The sequence below is a fragment of the Galleria mellonella genome, unplaced genomic scaffold, assembly GCF_026898425.1.
Source record: "Galleria mellonella isolate WM207_F2 unplaced genomic scaffold, CSIRO_AGI_GalMel_v1 utg32, whole genome shotgun sequence".
NCBI lineage: Eukaryota > Metazoa > Arthropoda > Insecta > Lepidoptera > Pyralidae > Galleria > Galleria mellonella.
In genome coordinates, this window is record NW_026442075.1 from 4333580 (window position 1) to 4353451 (window position 19872).

The following is a 19872-nucleotide window of genomic DNA, read 5'->3' on the forward strand; positions in this document are numbered from 1 at the left end:
GGAAAAAAAATCATTCGCAACTTTGAAAACAATGTCGTTTTTTATGATACAATATGTAGTAAGCTGACGACCCACCTAATGTAAAAACCTACACATAACCTAACACCTAAAAAGTAGCAATCGACATTATAGACATGAATGTCATTGAATACACTGTGATACTTATGCATTGCCATTCCTGAGGACGAAGGTATTATATCTGCGTACCCTATAATTTTACTGCCATATCTCATTCTTTAAACTGAAATACAGTCATGAAATCACAACTGTTTCATCGCAGAAACATGAGTGGCACAGACGAATTTTTTACAAAGTCTCCCGCTAATGTCACTTAATTGCTATTTGCATTCATGAATTGAAAGCTAACTTCTCTAACTGTTAGTCCTTATTAACATGATAGTATAGAATCTATATTATAAATGTTAGGATTTTACTTTGAAAATAACAGTAATTTCAATCATAACAAAGTTAATAGTTGTTTAAAAATATGCTGGTTTTTGTTGTTATATATTATTTTTTATATTACTAATATATAATTCAAAGATGAAAAAGAAGAAAGAAGAAGCGCCGATTTAATTTCAACATACAAGTTTTTGGGTTAATTTAAAAATGCCGTCTGTTGACTTGATGTACTTTATATTTTGTTATAATTCATTTGTTTTTTAATTTTCTTTTTTATAAAGAACTACATCTATCAATGTATGTAAAAAGTTTCATTTTGAACAATACTGTCGCACTATTCATTTTAAAAAAATGCGGTAGGAATTGTTTCTTTACGTATACATATCATAAATATAGTATTATTTACATATAACATATATTAGTTAGACGGTATGTTTATTTGCTGATATCGTGTATTCGATCATTTGAAATTTTTAGTCACAATATTCTTACTGATTTTTTTAATAATACAGGACCAAATGAGCATGTAGTTCACCTGATGGTAAGTAACTATCCTCGCCCATGAGTACCTGGCTAGCCCTGGCTGGCACCAAAAACTTTGTTTGTGTCAATTTAAATTTACAACTAACACGCTGGTGATGGAAAATACTTTTTTTTTATAACACAAGGGGTAACTGAGCATGCGGGCTATCCGACAGTAAGTGACTACCGCTGTCCATGAGCACCCACAAAACCAGAGGAATAACTGCCCTTTTAAAAAGGAATGTGCTCTTTTATTGAAGGTTACGATATCGTATCGGTTCGAAAATACTGCTGCTGGAAGTTGATTTCAAAGTATAATTATGCATGGAAGAAGGTGTTTTGAAAAACACACGTTAGAAGACCGCCATTTATCCTGATGGTTGGGATAAAAATCCGAATCATCCAAATAACAACGGTAAGTCAGCACCTTGTTACATTGCAATCTTATATGCGAGGAGAAATGTGGACATGTGTGAAATGTGAATAGGACTCTATTTTCCGTGCTTAGCCAAAAATGTGGACATATTAAGCGTTACGTCCAACTCTGATTATCTGACATTATAATTGTGAGCATTTTTATTTATTTTATTATTTAATACGTTATGTCTATAATACATACAAATTCTGTATAAACGTAGTCGGTAAATACAAGAGCGAACACACTTCGAGCTGGAGATACAACTCCAACTAAACTTTCTCATATATTTCCTAGTTCGTATGAGTCACAAGCGATGCTTATGAAAACCGTAACTTGGGCCAGGAGAATTAATGCAGTCTCATATTTGGCTTTTAATTAAATTCAGTGACAAATTTACCACAACACTCCCATTGCATTGGTCACGAGCAAATTATGTGCATACCAAGTATATAGTAATTGGACAAGGTAAATGATTTTGAAAGGACTCTGAATGGGCCATTATTTTCGATGAGCAGGTCATCTATCACGTTGCGGGGGCTTTCAGCGGCCTGTAATGAACGGGCAGCAAACAAAACAGACCTTTCGTTTATATATACTCATATATATGTAAACAATATCAGTATTTTGTCAAAACACGTACATTTTTCGTAGACATCTTTATAAGAACATTATGTAATTTTTACCATTTTTTTCAAAGTGGAGACCGTTTGATTTTTTATCTTGTTGTGTGATATTTTCATTTATGCCGAACCAATTTTAGGTAATTCCTTTTATAATCAGTAGTGTTGATTTAACTTCCGTATTAGTAAGAGTACTAATATGGAAATTAGTTTTAGATACAAATTTTTCCACGATTCAATCGTAAACCGTTTATTTGCGAAACAAAATAGATATACTAAGACATAAAATGTGGCATTGCAATAGTATACTTATATAATCTAAAAGAATTAATAAAAATAATAATAAATAAGTTATTTATTTTAAATATCTTTATTAATATTATTAATGTAAAAGCAGTAAAACTAATATTAATTGGTACCTTTTGTTGTTTTAATTGTTTTTATTACATATTTGTCGTGCCTACCCATCATTTAATATTTTTTGATCACTCATTAAATAAATAAGTATTTAATACCTAAATTTATTAGACGTAACTTTTTCAAATGCGGGAATACAGTTATTACCAACAAAATGATAAAAAAAGATTAACAAAGTGCTGACAAAATAAACAACAAATCTGAATCAGTATTCTGTTACTTGTCTGACATAGCCTGGAGACGGGAAGATAATCTTGACAATTTGTTAGTGGTAGGCATTGTAGATAAAGCGATCACGCGGACAGGCACCAGTTGCTTCAGAACGAAAATAATATCACTTTATTTTAAGTGAATTTCAAAAAGAGAAGGTTCTTAGTTAGAAGTGTTTTACACACTTCGTCTTAGAAGTATTTCGTCACTTGAAAATATAGACATCTATGTTTTCATGAGTACGTTTAATGGTAAATGGATACTATAGCCTTTGAACACCTGTAACACCAGAGGTATCACATGCGTGTTACTCATCTTAATACGGCCTTATTAACAACTAAAGTGGTTTAACTCCTTCGATATTTTCATGTTGCAATGCATTGATTTTGTTAGGATAGAACCAGTGTACCAGCAGTGGCCGTAATGTACTCTTAATTCTTAATGCTTTACGGCTAAAAACATGAATAGGACAGACTCTGTTAAAACTTTGTGCTTCTCCAATCCAAATGCTATGTATATGCTTATTTTAATGAAGTATTATTGACATAATAGACAAATCAAATTATTTTCATATAATAAAATTTCATATTCAAATTATTCAATCGTGATCATGATGAAAATGTCAGTTATTATTATCATGATTTCTCATCATCGTTATTTCAGCCATTTACAATTCCCTTGCCAAATATAGATCTCCCCCATAGATCGTCATAAGATTCTTATTGTTCTCGTGCATTCAATGACTTTCTACATTTGAAGTCGTCTCTATCTAGTTACTAGGGCAAAAAAAAAAATGTAACAGTGCAACCCTGTATTCGTTAATAAAGTTCTATCTTATTTATTTACAATTCGCAAACACTATAGAATGATTAAAAAGAATCCTTAAATTACGTACAACGGATTACGTTATTTTAAATTGTTTTTTGGTTTTCATTTATGAATTTCCAAGCCTAAAATGATTATGTTATTTTTTCTTCTTAAACATAAACCGCTTATTACTTTATGACTTTAAATTATCCCCTAGGGTGCAAACTTTGTCCACAATTTCATTTAAGCTGAAAACCTACTTTGAGTGAAAGCTCTAATATTTATGACGTTAATATAGGTTACTACGCGATATAATATACAATGTTTTATTTTATACTAGCCGTAACAACTTCGTATGCGTTAAATTTGGAAATAGTACCACTTCTAGATAATGATTAATACACCATTAAGATAAAACCATATTCCAAATATAATAGAACGGAATAGAACAGATTAGAAAAGAACAGAATGTAACAGAAGTAGAATAGAGTGAAATAGAATAGAATATTAATAGAATAGAAATAATCTTTATTCAAATAGATTTGTTTACAAGCTCTTTTATATTGTCAATTTTTTATGAGTTTACTGCTGGGTTCGGAATGTTGTTTTCTGCTGAGAAGAATTTGTATGGGTACTATGAATGTAATTAGCATTTAGTAGTTATTTATATATATTATTAAATATAAAATAAACGAGCAAATATGAGCAGACCAGCCCCCACACGCAGCTCCCTTTTACGAGTAGAATGAATGAGTCAGCCATCAATGCGCAGATCATTGGACCTTGAAGTGAGCATGACTAGCTTCAAATTACTGGAATACATCATGGGTATAAATTACGTCGATGTACTACCTATTACTCCTTTCCATCCAAAGGTTACCTGAAAAAGATCGCTTTTAGCGATAAGATCGCCCATTTTTTTCTCATTATGATCATTTTTGTAATTAATAGAATAAATAACTTGCAACTGTTTGAACGTATAATAAGTTTACTATTATAATTTTTTGGAGGAAATAATAAAGTGTATCTATCTATTAGATATTTGAAGTTCTTCAGAAATACAATTGTGGAAACCACATTCAGTTTATTTCAGTAATTTTTGCTAGATTTTGGACAATTATAACCTCTTAGATACACACTATATAAATAAAGTTCTGATAATAATAAGTAAAGTTATAAATTAAGTGATGGTTATAGAAACTTTCATCTAAATTCGTATAGCAACTTTTCTTGTAAATATTAATATGCTTATTTTGTACAAAGGCCATGAATAGGTCGCCATGCAATATATGTTTCAAGGGTGAATGTCATAGGTAGAAAAAATATAGTGAACCGTGGTCATATTCCTTAGAAGTAACAACGTATGAGACCTATCACAGACAAGACAGCATATTTCGTAATTCCCCTTTTATTATTCGATTAAAATCAGACATGGCGAGTAGTGCGTTGATTAAAGGTAGCTGTATTGATATTATTGTTCTTGTGTAATTTTTTATAAACTTCCTTTGATCACAGCTTCTCAATCTATACTTTGTTAGACTAGTGGCCTAACTCACAATCCCTTCTTTTGACATTTTTGGATACATTTCGCGTACAATATAATCATTTGTAATCATGAATTCGTCTGTTTATATTGAAAATATTTAATTATTTATATTAAAAATATTTAAACCCCTTATTATGAGGAGGATGTTCAACAATAGAGTTAACGGCTGATACTATAACATACGATGGTTACACATAACATAAATACAACATAAACTTTTATTGCTTAGTTTTATGACGTATCTGTAGAATTGTCGGTGTGTACCTATCTATTGCTTAAATAAATTTTCTGTTAATATTATATATTATTTAGAAATATAATCGAGAGAATACGAATATTATGTAATTCTCCGTATCACGAGATTACAGCACAACCCTGAGACGATGTCAGCTCAAAGAGAATAATAATAGAGGAAAAACATAAAAGCCTATTCTTACATTTCCTTCTAATCCTCGCACACCTGTAATCATCCTTACTTGCTCCATTTCTATAATCTCGACTCACTTTTTGCGAAGAAAACAGAGGTAAGGGCAGGAAATTCATTAGCTAATGTTTTCCGTGTCTGTTTTTATTCTTTGTTAGTCTGCTGTAACAATGTAGCGGACGTATGAGGTCAGTATTGTGGACCGTTAGCCAGAATAGTGCGTTGTTAGTTCGCGACAATGAGAGCAATATATCAGCCTGTGGGAACACGGTACTGGGTAATGAACGCATGCGATCGCTAACACGAGTCAGATGAAACGTTCCCCATTTGACACTAATTGCCAAATCAACATAATGCGTGCTCATTATAAGTTGCCAGACCGCTAACGGAAAATTCTTGTTTGTACGCTACATATTCGTATACGCTTATCATGTACAAAGTGTATATAAATTAATGCTATTAATGTATTAATGTGAAAGTTTGTAACGAGGAACGGATGAATGTATGTATTAGTTAATTATTAATGTATTTAACATATTTTAAATACATTAATGAGACTTAACGCGGTTGAAAGATTTTTTGCAGGTAAATACTACGTTGTGGTTACAACAAGTGCAATCTACGCCAAAACGTCGGCAATAAAGAAGCAGGCATGTAGAGCTATTTACCTGTAAAAAATTTTTTATCGCGTAAGTCACGATAGTGTATTCAAAATAAATGTATGTAGTTTTGTTAGTTTTTCACGCAAAAACTAGTGAACGTATTTAAATGATTTTGGTATACGGGTAGTTTATATACTAAATTAGCATATACGATACTATATGTATTAATTCACGTCGACATGTGACGGTTCGCCTATAGTACAATAGGTTTAATACCATAAGTACATAGAAAAGAAACAGGGGTTCCTATGGGTGACCGCTGCGAAAGCTGAGCTATTTAATATAAACAAACTTTAAAGTCAAGGTTCACAATAGTATACAGAGAAGACGTTCATATATGAAATATTACATACTCCTTTGATGTGTTTTCAAAGTGTAGTGGACGTCACAAGAAAATTAAATAAATTAAACAAAAATATATTATATTTTATATTAACCAAATTATAGTTTACCTTTTTCTCATCAGGTGTAAAAAGGATGCATACAACACAGTTTAATAAGGTTTATGAGAGCCTTTAAAGTTTTATAAATTCGATAATCAATTTAATAGAAAATACCAAAATACGTTAACATATAATTAAATTGAATTTAAAGAAAAGTTCAGTTCGAATAATAGGCTAAATCTGATTATTGAAATATATACCCTTCGGTGACATAATCTATGACATTACTAGATGAAGAGAAAAAAAAAAAAAAAGAAAAAGAGGGAGAGCCGGCAGATCGGCGGGCGCGTGGGGAGTCGGTTTTAGGAATTGCGCAATGAGGAAAGAGAAAAAAAAATGGCGCAGGAGTCGTGTTTTAAGGAACTGCGCAATAAAATAAAAAAATAACTAGGATATAGATCTAGGAGGGACTGGTTCGATGAAGGGGTTTGAGATCTTAGTGTATCACTATCGATTAAGTGTATGAAATTAATCAATAGAAGACTGGAGGAAGCTTGTTCCATTTATTAAATTACGTAGTTAGATTTTTGACTGTGATCACAGGCAAAGTCTATACTTAATATTTTTCCCAACAACTATTAAAATACGTATTTAGTCGAGTCCATATACCTTTAGGTAATGCGTATATCGTTAAATGCAATTACATTTGAACAAAGTTTACATCAATATAATTTACGTACTTACGTTATTCTACTCATATACAAAATCCAATTATATGGTCGTTTGATAGAACTTCATCAATTTTATTCAATGTTCTAATTGTCCAGTTTTGGAAAATACTTATTGAATCAATTATTGAACTATTACAATACTAACTAGTTTCATATCTAGTTATTATAAAGTATTTATTTATTGAGGATAATAGACTAAAGTGACTATGGTCTGGTCTCATTGCTGGGGAAACAGCCATTGATGAGAGAGAGGGGTTATTGAGTGGCGACCCTGTAAAGCGGTGTGGCTATCTCCATTGTTTGGAGTGACTGTTTTATGTGTATTGTGGGGCCGTTCCTTGTGTCAGTCGGTGGAAATTGCCTGTATTCAGTCGTGGGTTGGTGATGGTTGAGACGATGATGATGATGAAATATTTGTATTTATTACACTATTACAGTGTTGGTTTGGAATATCTGTTCATACTTAACGCTTCATGGTGAAGTGTTTTTATACCATTACTCGGTCGACCAGATTAACATTCTTAGTCTATATGATTATCCATGACTAATGTGGGGATTTGTTTTCAGATATACAGCTTAATAAGTGATTTTATGTGGATGTAACTTTTAATACATTATTAATTGTGTTACTAGATAAATTATATATATATATATATATATATATATATATATATATATATATATATATATATATATATTTAATATTGATTTTATTGTAGTCAGCTGATAATAACAATGTATGTATTACTGGTTTCTAATAATATTTAATTATGCTAATATTATGGGTGTGGATTTATTTCCTAATGGTAATAAATGTACTAAAGGATTCTCTGACTATTATTACTCTTAACTAGGTATGAGGTACACAATAAAATTAGTACTAAATGACAAGTGTGAGCTATGTATTTTACTTATATTTAGGAAGAAAGTTGTCATAGCGATATGGTTTGTATGTGTGTTGTTTGTTCATGTTATATTGGCTAGACAAGTTCAGACAGGGTTAATATTAGTGAATCTTTATTGGATTTATATTTAATATACATATTTTGAATATTTATGGGAATAGAATGGAGATATACAAGTAGTAAAATATAATATTAGTATTTTATAAATTTCATATGTTGGGCTGTATCCAAGGAGATATGAACCTATTAATATCAAGTTAGGACAATTACTTTAAATATTAATAAAGCAAACACTAACACTGATTATTTTCTTTAATAAATTTACATTTTAGAAATCAAATAGATAGCATATTGGGAAAATCTTCACCACACATGTATTTGAGGAATGTTCTTGAGAATTAGTACTGTATGTATATATTATTGCAAGTACAATTGCAATAAGAATGTTAAACTTCTAATCTTCTGTTCATTCTTGAATTTGAAAGACATTTGGCTACTGATATGAATATAAAACTGCAGCATTACTGGATACTATTAATTATTTCTGGTGTAAACCATGATTATTTATGTCACTGATAATTTAGTTGTATATTACGGTTGATATATGATGATTTTATATTTAATTATATTAAAAAATACAAATAAACAAACTTGCTAGTATTTGTTACGTTGACAGTTGTGATAGATAATCAAAATTCAATTCAATACATCAATACGTCATTCAATACGTCATTAATGTGACAGATGTCAAACAAAAAAGGAGATTATACACGTTATGATTCTATATCTAAGTCTATAGAAAATTTATATAATTTTCTTTATTTATAATAACTGTAGGGGAAATATTGGAATTATTTATATGAGAAATTTTACTTAAATGATATGATAATTATTTAAAGACCTAATTTCTTAGGGATTTAATCATGATGATTTAAACACTAAAACACTTGTTTATCTGAGAAATCCTCTTAGTAAATAGGTTTACTAAGACACTATATATAGTATAACTTAGTACAATACAATAATTGAGAGACCTACTGTCCTTTCTATACAAATATATATTTAATCTATGTCTTTTACATTATAATTATACAATATATTGCCTCTACTACTACAACATACACAAATAGGACTTATTGTCCTTCCTATATACCTATATATAATAATTGACCTGGCACTTTATGTGTAATTTATCAGTACTTATGACAAAACCAATTAGGACTTATAGTCCTTTCTATAAAGCTACATAATTATTTAATCTGATTATTTCACAATGTGATTAATCAAACCTCTACAAATACTACAAAAGATCTCTATTACTCTCAAAACAATAATAGCTTGTTGGACTTAGTGTCCTCAAACTTATAGAAAACCCAACTGGCTATTTCACGAGACGTTGTTAACTTGTGATTAATCAGTGTCTTTTAAAGGACTTATAGTTCCTTTAGATATATCTCTCTGAATAAATAATTGGTTAATTCACAATGTGGTTAATCAACAATAATATTATATATAATTGACTGACTTATAGTTCATTCAATAGCACTCATTACTTTTGTAGCTCTCGACCTATGGGTTGGACTATCGTTCTTGCCTAATCAACAGATTTAACTTGAACCTTGAGTCTTCTTGGTATTAAGTAAATAATATTAAATTGACAATGCTATGTTATGATATGAGCAATTATCAATATTATATGGCTTGGCTAATTCCAGGGTGTGGAAGGTATCCCCTATCACACAAATCTTCATCTCTATCGGACTGTCTTCAATCTAATGTCACATTATAGGGCCGAAGGGTTATGTCCCAACAAAGTAAGTTCTGGTGTCTGGGTGAATCGCTTCTTGGTCTGATCTCTTTGAAACCCCCATTGACACGTAAAGGGTGACGCTGGGAAAATCGTACTGTAATGGGTGATCTCTATGTCGCCATATAGGACTGAAAGGGTCATGCCCATGAGTAAGCTCTCGTGTCGGAGTGAACGGAAAATTCTTGTTTGCCTCTGGCAAACACTAATTTATACTGGAAGTCGTGGGGCTGGTACACTGTAATGTTGAAGTAAATGTACTTATGTTTGGTATATAAATTCATTGCTATTACCATGTATTAATGTGAAAGTTTGTACCGAGGAAGAGATGAATGTATGTCCATTAGTTAATTATTTTTTTTTATTATTACAGTTATTTGTAATTTATTATTAAATTAATATATTATATTCTAACTTCCTAGTTACATGAATTATGAGTATAATTCATTAATTATTCTTAATCCTTAAATATTTATCAATCATCTTCATTATTTAACTCCTTTCATATACCAATTAAAGAACCTTTTGGTTATTACACACACAACGGGTCCTACATTACTAGACGATCAAACATTTATTTATCTGGCCAAATGATCAAGTGTTCTACTATAAGATTTGTTCAATATTATATGTTTATTGTAAAGGTTATATGATTCATACTTTATATAAGGCAATAAAATGGGGTTATATTGAATTCGTATTTAAATGATTTTTGAGTATACGGATAAGTTTATATACTAAATTAGGTTTTCCATATACGATACTATTTGTATTAATTCACGTCGACAGTGCTGTGGTATATAGCCAGACAAAAATATTGTATGTTAGCTTATGACCTAAAAACAATCTCGTAAAAGATTGTTTTTAAACTATACATTTTTAAATATTAAAAACTATTTACTATTGAAATTTTGCGTCACATACTCTTTACTTCACAACAAATTGTGATATTCCATGAGGTTAAACAATATGGCTCGACTGTAGCACACAAATAGACTACCCAAACCCATGAATAAATGAATAAGAGAAATATCTGTGTATGATATAATTATTCGTGATGTACGATTGTCAAGGTATCATATTTTTTAATTGGCTGATGTTACCTATATTATTAAATAAATAAAAATTTTATTTGGGAAAACATTTACAGGTATATATATATATATACCTTATATTATGTTTGACCTTCAAGTATTAAGTATATTAATACCTTATATTCTTATAAATAGAGGCATATTTAAATAATACTGTCATAAATAAATAAATAGTTGTAGTTGTTGGAAATTGTGTTCCAATTGTTGTGAATTGTGGAGCAATACTATTTACTTTAAGGATAGAAACGGTTGTGACGCGGGTCCCCCTATCTGTCCCTTTAGGCCCCTAGCATAAATGACAAAGTATCGTAAATTATCTTCTCTAAATCGATAAAAGGACTTCAGCCATAACATGGATTTTGTTTATATGTATCATTAATTGTCTTAAAAAAATCTTACCTACAACAAAGTCGGGTTAGTTACATTATTTATAACTAAAAAACGGCTGGTTTGATTTTAATGATCTCTCATTTGTTGGATTTGTATCCACTCCGAATAGCAGAATAACTTAATATATAGAAAAAATTGGCGGAAAAAAATGTTAGTAAAAGCTAACACGATATTAATTGATTGTTACGCGATACGAAGTTCGCCGAAATAGCTAAACATATAAATTTGGATTATATTTCAGACATTTTAATGCTTGTTTTTTTTTATGCAACTTATAACTTAGAATGTAACAAGCTGACGGCTTATCTGATGGAATGTGGTAACCGTCGCTTATAGACATGAGCAGTACCATGGACATAACAAAGGTATAGTGTTTCGCCCATGATACCTCCCATACGTTTCCATTCCTGAGGACTCAGGTGCTATTCCCCTGTATCCTGTAAATTCACTGCCTATTCCACCCTTTAAACCGGAAGTCATGCAAACATAACTGCTTCACGGTAGAAACACGAATGGGATGGAAGTGCTCAAGCAAATGACTTTTGTACAAAGTCTCCCTCTGGTAAGAATTGAGTAAGAATTTATTATCATAATACATAATCATAATAATATACATAAAGTGAATTTTCGGAAACGATAAAATAAAACGTTGCCGTAGGCGTCTAAGGGAATTGATAATGACCAGAGACGATGTCATAGGTCGCCAGGGTAAAATGACAATCAAATTATTCCCCTGCACATCTGTGCTCTAATTCAAGGGGACTAAGCTTCAGACAGTACGCACGAATGCCCCTGATAATAGCTTCGACACAATACAGGGGAGTGTCTGAGTGATTTATTACACCTTAAACGGATTGTTGGATTGCAGATTCGGTATATCAATACTAATAGTGCAATCCCCTGGACGGGAGGGTACACAGAGTATATACTTACTCTTTGTGCCTTTTTGTATATACTGTAATATGGAGGTGGGTGGTACACACATTGACACTTTATCGCCTCCGATACTCAACACATTTTTTATACCATTGCGTGGAAAGAAAAAGTTATTATAATAATTTTCAGTGTTTATAATTATGTTTGTAGATACAAATGTTCATCTAAATAATAGAACTACAAAAAAAGCCTTATAATCTTATTTAAATCAGAACGTAGTCACTACGTTGTAATATACGGGAGTAAACTCTTTTGATTAAAAATTAAATTATTAAGACAATAAAAGATATCGTGTAACGTATTACATCCTATTAATATTATGAATGTGAAAGGTTGTCTGTTTGTTAGGATGTATGTATTTCAATAATGCTTTAACATCTTAGCGGATTTAAAATTTAATACACGGATAGGATATGTTCTATCCTATAATATATATATGTTCTATCTATATCTATATATATATATATATATATATATATATATATATATATATATATATATATATATATATATATATAATAGGATACTTTATATTATTTACTAATTCATTTAATCAAAGCCTAAGGAAATAACCGGTATGTAATAAAAACTGACAACTTAGCTGAAATTTCAAATTATAAATAATGATATTCTAATTTTTAACTAAACAATTTTTCACAATCAACTGTTTATTATGTTCCAAGGAAGGACTATAGTAAACCAATTTCCTACTTCAGGGTCCCCAATCCTTTGCAGAGTGAAAAAAATGATCAAGAAATAGCCACTTTGGGCAAGAATACCGATTTACAAACACAATACACCCTTTGGGTGGTTTGATGAACACATGTGCAATTCGCCCAGTGATGTACCTAATTTTGTACTATTCATATTTTATCGATTCCGACATGCTAAAGAAAGGACGGTAATATTTTTCCGTCTGTGTATGTACGTATTTCCGGAACTCCGAATATTGAGACGTTATATCTGTTACTGTATTTCAGTAAAAGTGTATCGTTAGATTGTTCTTAATTATAGGAGTGGTATAAGTTACATGACGACAATATTTATTATCATACTAGTAATTAACTTATACATTTTCAAAAACTTGCAAATGTCACTTTAGAATAAGTTTAGAATTAAAGTAAGATTTTTTATGATTTTAATATACATATCAGTATAGTACAAGACACAAATATAAAATATTTGTATATACTACTTGAAATCGAAAAATCATCAAGCATCTTTTGAAGGAAATGTTTTATTATTAAAGCTGAATATTTTCACAAAAGAAACATAAGTGGAAAATCAACAAAAAATTTGATTCTCTTCCTATAGATGTTATTACGGGGAATTTAATTTTTTTGTCCGTTTTTGTATTTTAATTTCACAAAATTTCTATCTTCATGTTTTTTATAACATGAGTAAATTCTTACTTTCATATACCGTTGACAATATAGATTTTAAGCCATGTCTATATATGACTTAAAATTGATTTTAATTTTAAAATAAAAGTTACTTGTTGTCCAAATCCATGCCAAATACTACATACATACTGTATTTAATAAATTGATTGAGTTAATAAAACGCCAAAAATTACACACACATACACACACACACTTTTATACTTATAATATATCAGTGATAAGGATATCAGTGAGTCATAATATTAGACTAATAAAAGCACAGAAATAAAATTTATATATTGATCTTGCAAATTAACCTCCCAGCTTTTATTGATATCACAAAACAAAAGATAATTTATAGATTTATTTAATCTTATCGATTTATCGATATAATAATACACTATCCCCTCACTAGCAACACTCAATACCCCAGTCTCGGGTGATACAAGGGTGAGACAAAATGTGCAAACAATTAGAACGAACAGTTTTTTGCTCTCGACCCACAAGGGTGCTCTATGTCAACTACAGTGCCCCATCGAACGCAGTCATTCTCGGCTCCCAGTACCCTAGAGTCTGCACTAGACATCTGTTATTTTCACACCACACATAAATTATATGTTAACGACTACATGAATTATTAACGTGACTATAAACAATTCAGCTAATATTACTAAGTAATAGTAACAGACTTTTTAGATGTAGGATAACATTGAAGCTATATTTTCTCTAATGATAATTTCCTATTTGTCTAAAAGCAGTCCATTAGACAAGTAACAAATTAATCTATTAACGGATACGTTATCGCTGCCATATGTATGAGATACAAAGAAGTCATGAGTAACGGAAACATAGGCGGTTATACATATATATGTGTACAATATATAGTTTATTCGCCGCTTGTCTATGAATGCTAGACTAATTTTGATAATCCTTTTTACAATACAGGAAATTTATTCTCGTAAACCCTATTGATTGCAAAATATTATTTCTATACTAATAAAGTTGTTTTCTATTTCTATGAAACAAAATACGGGTATTAAAATATACGTATTAAAGATTGTAAATATGTTTAGGTGTGGGTTATTGTCCAGTTAAAACATGACTTTTTAATGGTAATGTGTGTTTTAGAACAAATCCATTAAGTTTAATTTGAGTTAAATAGATCGGATAAGCAATCTGGTGGATGTTAATAATTGATTGTAATAAAAGCACAGCCGTCGACGGCGTATTCGTATATTTAAGTTTACATTTTTAATTATTACCTGTGAATATGAAACAAATGTATTCGCGTGATTTTGCTAGTGAAATATCAGAAAGTAATATGATTTTCACTAGCGAAGCATTCAAATATTAAAACTGATTATAGTTGCAGTGTAACTGAATAATAATATTTACAATGTAATTTAAGTGGTAAAGTAAATTTTATTGAACTTACAAATAAAATGTTGCATCAACATTATCAATTGGCATCGAAATTTACGGCTGCTGCGGCTCGAGCCATAAACTTATAGTACTTAAAGGTTTTACTCACAAAGGTTGTTCTTAACTCACGTAACTTTCCTCGAGAGATTCTTTTGATAACGCCCTTTTGTAAACGTTGAAGCACGATCTATAGTCCCACTTTTTTTCCTAAATACATAAGCACCGGCAGCCGTGCTCGGGATCCACTCACTGCGGAACCCATTCGATCTCATGCATTTAAATTCAGAATTAGTCGAAAGCCTGCCCGCAGACTGACTTTTTGCCGAAGGTAAGCAACAGATTCTTCGGATTTCCCCTAATACCGGTTTCATTGAAAACGTGATTGATTTAATGGTATATTGTATACGCTAAAGAAACATATTAAAGGCGGAGTAACTTTGATAGACGGGGAAAAACGAGACCATACGAAATCGAGGTGAATTTTCCAGTTCGCTCCGAATGTTTCTAATTTTGTTTCTCGTTGACAGCGGTCCCCGGTAACAACCAACACCTTTCCGGTTCACAAAGGACGTGGTGTGACAACATAAATAATCTATCCGAAGACAAGTCGCCCCATCTCGGGCTAGCGGAAAAATGTATCTGGAACATAAAAGGATGGTAGGAGCTCGGTTCGTTACGTTTTGTCACTCCCTCGGGCGCACCTCACGCCGTGGCCACTACGAATGTTGGAACATGAATGTTTTATGCTTGCGTCACAATTCAGATTTGTATATACTATGCGAGCCGCTTTATGGTACCTCTTGTACCGTTTTGTGTAATAAACAGAGTGTGTTTATTGTTTTCCATATTCAAAATTCAAGGTTGACATGGTGACGCTGTAAAATTAATGCGATACCGCTGTGGATTGGAATACATTTTTATTTTTTATTATACGGGGAAATGTTATGAATACGTTTTTGAATGTTCATCCAATGAAAACTAAAAAAGGGCGGCAACACACAAGTAACTCCTCTCGTGTTGCAAGTCTTCATAGGCGGCGGTTCCGTCAAGTGTACCATTTGCTTATTTGCCTCCGTAACAATATAAAAAAGTAGTTTTCTATATCATTATCAACATCATATCAGCCTTTAACTGTCTACTGCTGAATATAATCCTCCCCCTTAGAGGCTTTTGCCAGTAGTTGCCATGCTTGGCAGGCAGATTGACAACCGCGTTAGGCTTTGGAGATGTTTTAAGAGAGAGCTGCTGCCCATCCCTCGCCCTCTCTTTCGCCTTTTAGAACAGCTACGCGAAAGGAAGGGGTGGCCTATTCTATGCTGGGACCGCACGGCGATTCCTATATACCTACAGAAACATAAGAATAGTTGCTATATAATTACTTATACTTTTCTAGTCCTCGAACTGCTTATTCTTTATTATATTATAACAATCTGAACATCGAATATTAAAATATTTGATTGAGAGTTATAATCCTAAATATCCGCACAAGAGCTAATATGTTATACGATTTTGTCGTCCTGTTGAGCTAAGATAGTTTATCCTAAATTGATTTGGCCCGAAGTCGAACCCAACAGGACTTCATTTACACAATGCGATGTGACTACGATAAATGATAAATGGTTATTAAAGAAAATACTGCAAGACTTATTGTACCTAACTTTGTACCATTTCATCATGGCTTGCCACTCTTATAGATTAATTGTGTTCTATCTTTCTCTATATCTTGCATTTTGTTGTATTAATATGCCTTTAATAAGAAAATAAGTATTGTTTTTTTTATACCTCTAAACAGAAATACAATAAAACATATATCGCTACACTGCAGAAACAAATAAAAGGTACTTAGGTACTTCACATGATGAATCACACAATACCCTTCTTCCAGGAATTCAAATTATTACGTCGCTTTATCTTAATTAAAGACGTCTTCGCGAGTTAATTATATTTAATTTTCTTTATGAAGCCAAACAATTTTTATGAATGAAAAGTGGTAACCGTGATGTAATAGACATTATAACACCCACACAAAATCCTATAACTAAGTTTTTTTTTAAATGTATAAAAGCTTATTTACAAAATAGAAAGTAATTCCAAATAAAAAATCTTGAATTTTAATATAAAAGAACTTAATCAAGATCTGAAATTGTATTTTTTTTTATTAACTCTGACAGCAAATAAGAATGCGGCCCACCTGATAGTAAAGAACTTGCCCCGCCCATGACCATTTATATCAGTAGCAATACCAGATGATTTGCATGTACGTTGCCTGCCTTTTAAGACAAAATTTGAAGGTTGAATTGTATTTTAATATCAACTTTTATTTTTAAATAAAAATGTGAAAGTGATTGGCACCACATAAATTAGACACCAGCTGACGCGAAAACCTTGTGATGTGCTGTCGTTGTTTCCATCATAATGACATTACATTAATTATACATTATTCAAATACGTACATTTTTAATTTTCCTGTGGAATTTCCATAATCTAAATTAGCTTCAATTTATAATTCAAAATATGGTCCTCTAAAGAAACCCATCAATTATAATGGGACAATTAGGTCGACCCTAGGTATGACTTTGACGAAATTCATCTCAAATTTATTGAGGTAATTTCCATACCTTGCTGTCAAATGGGACCCATTTAGATATTATACGTACCTACTCTAAAGGTATAAATTCGTTTATTAGGTTTCTGTTAGATACTTTTAGAATATGTAGAAGTACATAGAAAAAAATTAAACACACCTCAATAAAGTCACAAATACTACTATTATATATATTCTTATTTCGAAAAGTGTCATTTTTACAATGTCTTGGAATTTTTAAACTAAAAAGTAATCAAATTTTGAAATTGTGAAATTTAATTAATGTGTATATATTCAGATGTTGGCGCTAAATATAAACTATAATATAAAACTCACATTATATATTCGTAGTACGGGCAAATGAAATTAAATATAAATGTAAGACGACCACTCATATATATACTAGATGGAGTGACGACCTCAAAAGCATTTCAGAAAGTCAGTGGATTCAGGTAGCTCAGGATCGTTATTTATGGCAATCTATGGCAGCTTATGTCCAGCAGTGGAGAGATAATATGGCTGCTATGACTATGATAATAACGAGAATAAATATCACTATTTATAACTTTTTATAATTACAACAATACAATTCGTCCGCTAATCATCGTCTAAAATGTTATAAAATACAATTGTTTTTGATAGTTAGAGTATATAGGGTATATATATCTAAATGAAATATCAAAATACAAGTAAGCTGTTTGCGCTAGTATGGCCACGTCATGCGGAAACCGGTAGATTACATTAGTCATAGATACTCGAATCTGCAAATAGATGGCACTAGATCTCGTGGTCGGTCCAAATAAAGCTGTCTGTCAATGATGTATCTAAGAGTGATGCACAAGATCGGGAAAAGTGGAATAGAAGCAACAGTAAAGCTAAAAAAAATTAAGGCGTATGGGTTCGAGTCCTGTTCGGAAAATGTAATTATAATTAACTGAACTCATAAAATATTATTATTTATTGTAACAAAAACATAAACAATTTTAATTTAATGCGTAATTAGGGCGGGTGTTCCATATGTAGATGAGTGCAAGAAAGGATTTCTCGAAAATTCCATAGGAACCGAAGATAGTGGGTGCACGCGAGCAAAGCCGTAGGCTAAGGGTAGTAATATAATGACTTCAAAATAATATTATAGTCCTACATGTACTGTGTGTGTAATATAACAGGATGGGCAACAGTATCCCTCTTAAATTATCACCATAACCTAACTGCGGTTTCCGACCAGTCTGCCAAACGTGACAACTACTGATAAAATCTTCCAGTAGGAGAAGGCCTATGTTCAGCAATGATCAATTAACCGCTGATACAATAAAAAGTTTTAAACTAAACAAATTTAATTATATCGTGACAAATGCCAAAGTATATCACCATTTGTTATGCATATTTTTATGTAATAGGTATTTTTAGTTAAATTTTACTTTTACCAATAATAATAAAATTATAACTAGATGATGTTATCTTTTATGCAACTAAGAATGGCAAACAAGCTGACGGCCCACCTGATGGAAAGTGGTAACCATCGCCTATAGACATGAGCAGTATCATGAATATAACAGAGTATAATGTTTCGCTCATGATACTTCCCATGCGTTGCCATTTCTGAGGACTCAGGTGTTATTCCTGTGTACCGTGTAAATTCGCTGTCATATCTCTCCTTTCAAACTGAAACACAGCCATACAAACACAATTGTTTTACGGTAGAAACACGAATGGGACAGAGGTGCCCAAGCAAACCACTTTTGTACAAAGTCTCCCTCTGGTGTATTTAAAAGTTCGACATGTAAATAAACCTTATAAAAAAATAATATTAAAAAAATATTTTTTATCGAATACATCTGGCCAATCTTTTTTCTGCCTTTGCCGTAATGGACTAGGCATGAAGATAAAAATAAAATTTACTCAAAGCTTATTGGAAACACGGAAAATATTTTGCAATGTGAGACGCGTGTGCTATAGTCGAAAGCTTTATACATAATATTAGAAAAATTGTCTCTCTAAATTGAAGACAAGGCATATAAAACAGATTCGTATTGTAAATAAGAAATAGCTCCCATTTTCGTCCGCACACTGGTTAAGATGTCTACGACAACTGTCTACATTAGAAGCACAGTGAAATATTTAGGTTGAAAATTGTAGAAATAGTTTGTACTATGGGATATGAAAAGAATGTGGGATGAAATAATGAACCTTAATTTAAATTTGGTAAT

At 31.4% G+C, this 19872-nt stretch overlaps 1 protein-coding gene and 1 long non-coding RNA gene across 2 annotated transcripts in view; both read right to left on the reverse strand.

Moving 5' to 3' along the window:
* Nucleotides 1-19872, reverse strand: part of LOC113510820 (protein amalgam-like) — a 135339-nt gene that overhangs the window by 61995 nt on the left and 53472 nt on the right. The gene's annotated exons all lie outside the window — the stretch shown is intronic.
* LOC128200972 (uncharacterized) lies at nucleotides 3908-5707 on the reverse strand. The gene is made up of 2 exons (XR_008252997.1): nucleotides 5380-5707; nucleotides 3908-4276 (listed from the first exon to the last, which is right to left on the reverse strand). It is a non-coding gene; the product is annotated as an uncharacterized LOC128200972 (long non-coding RNA).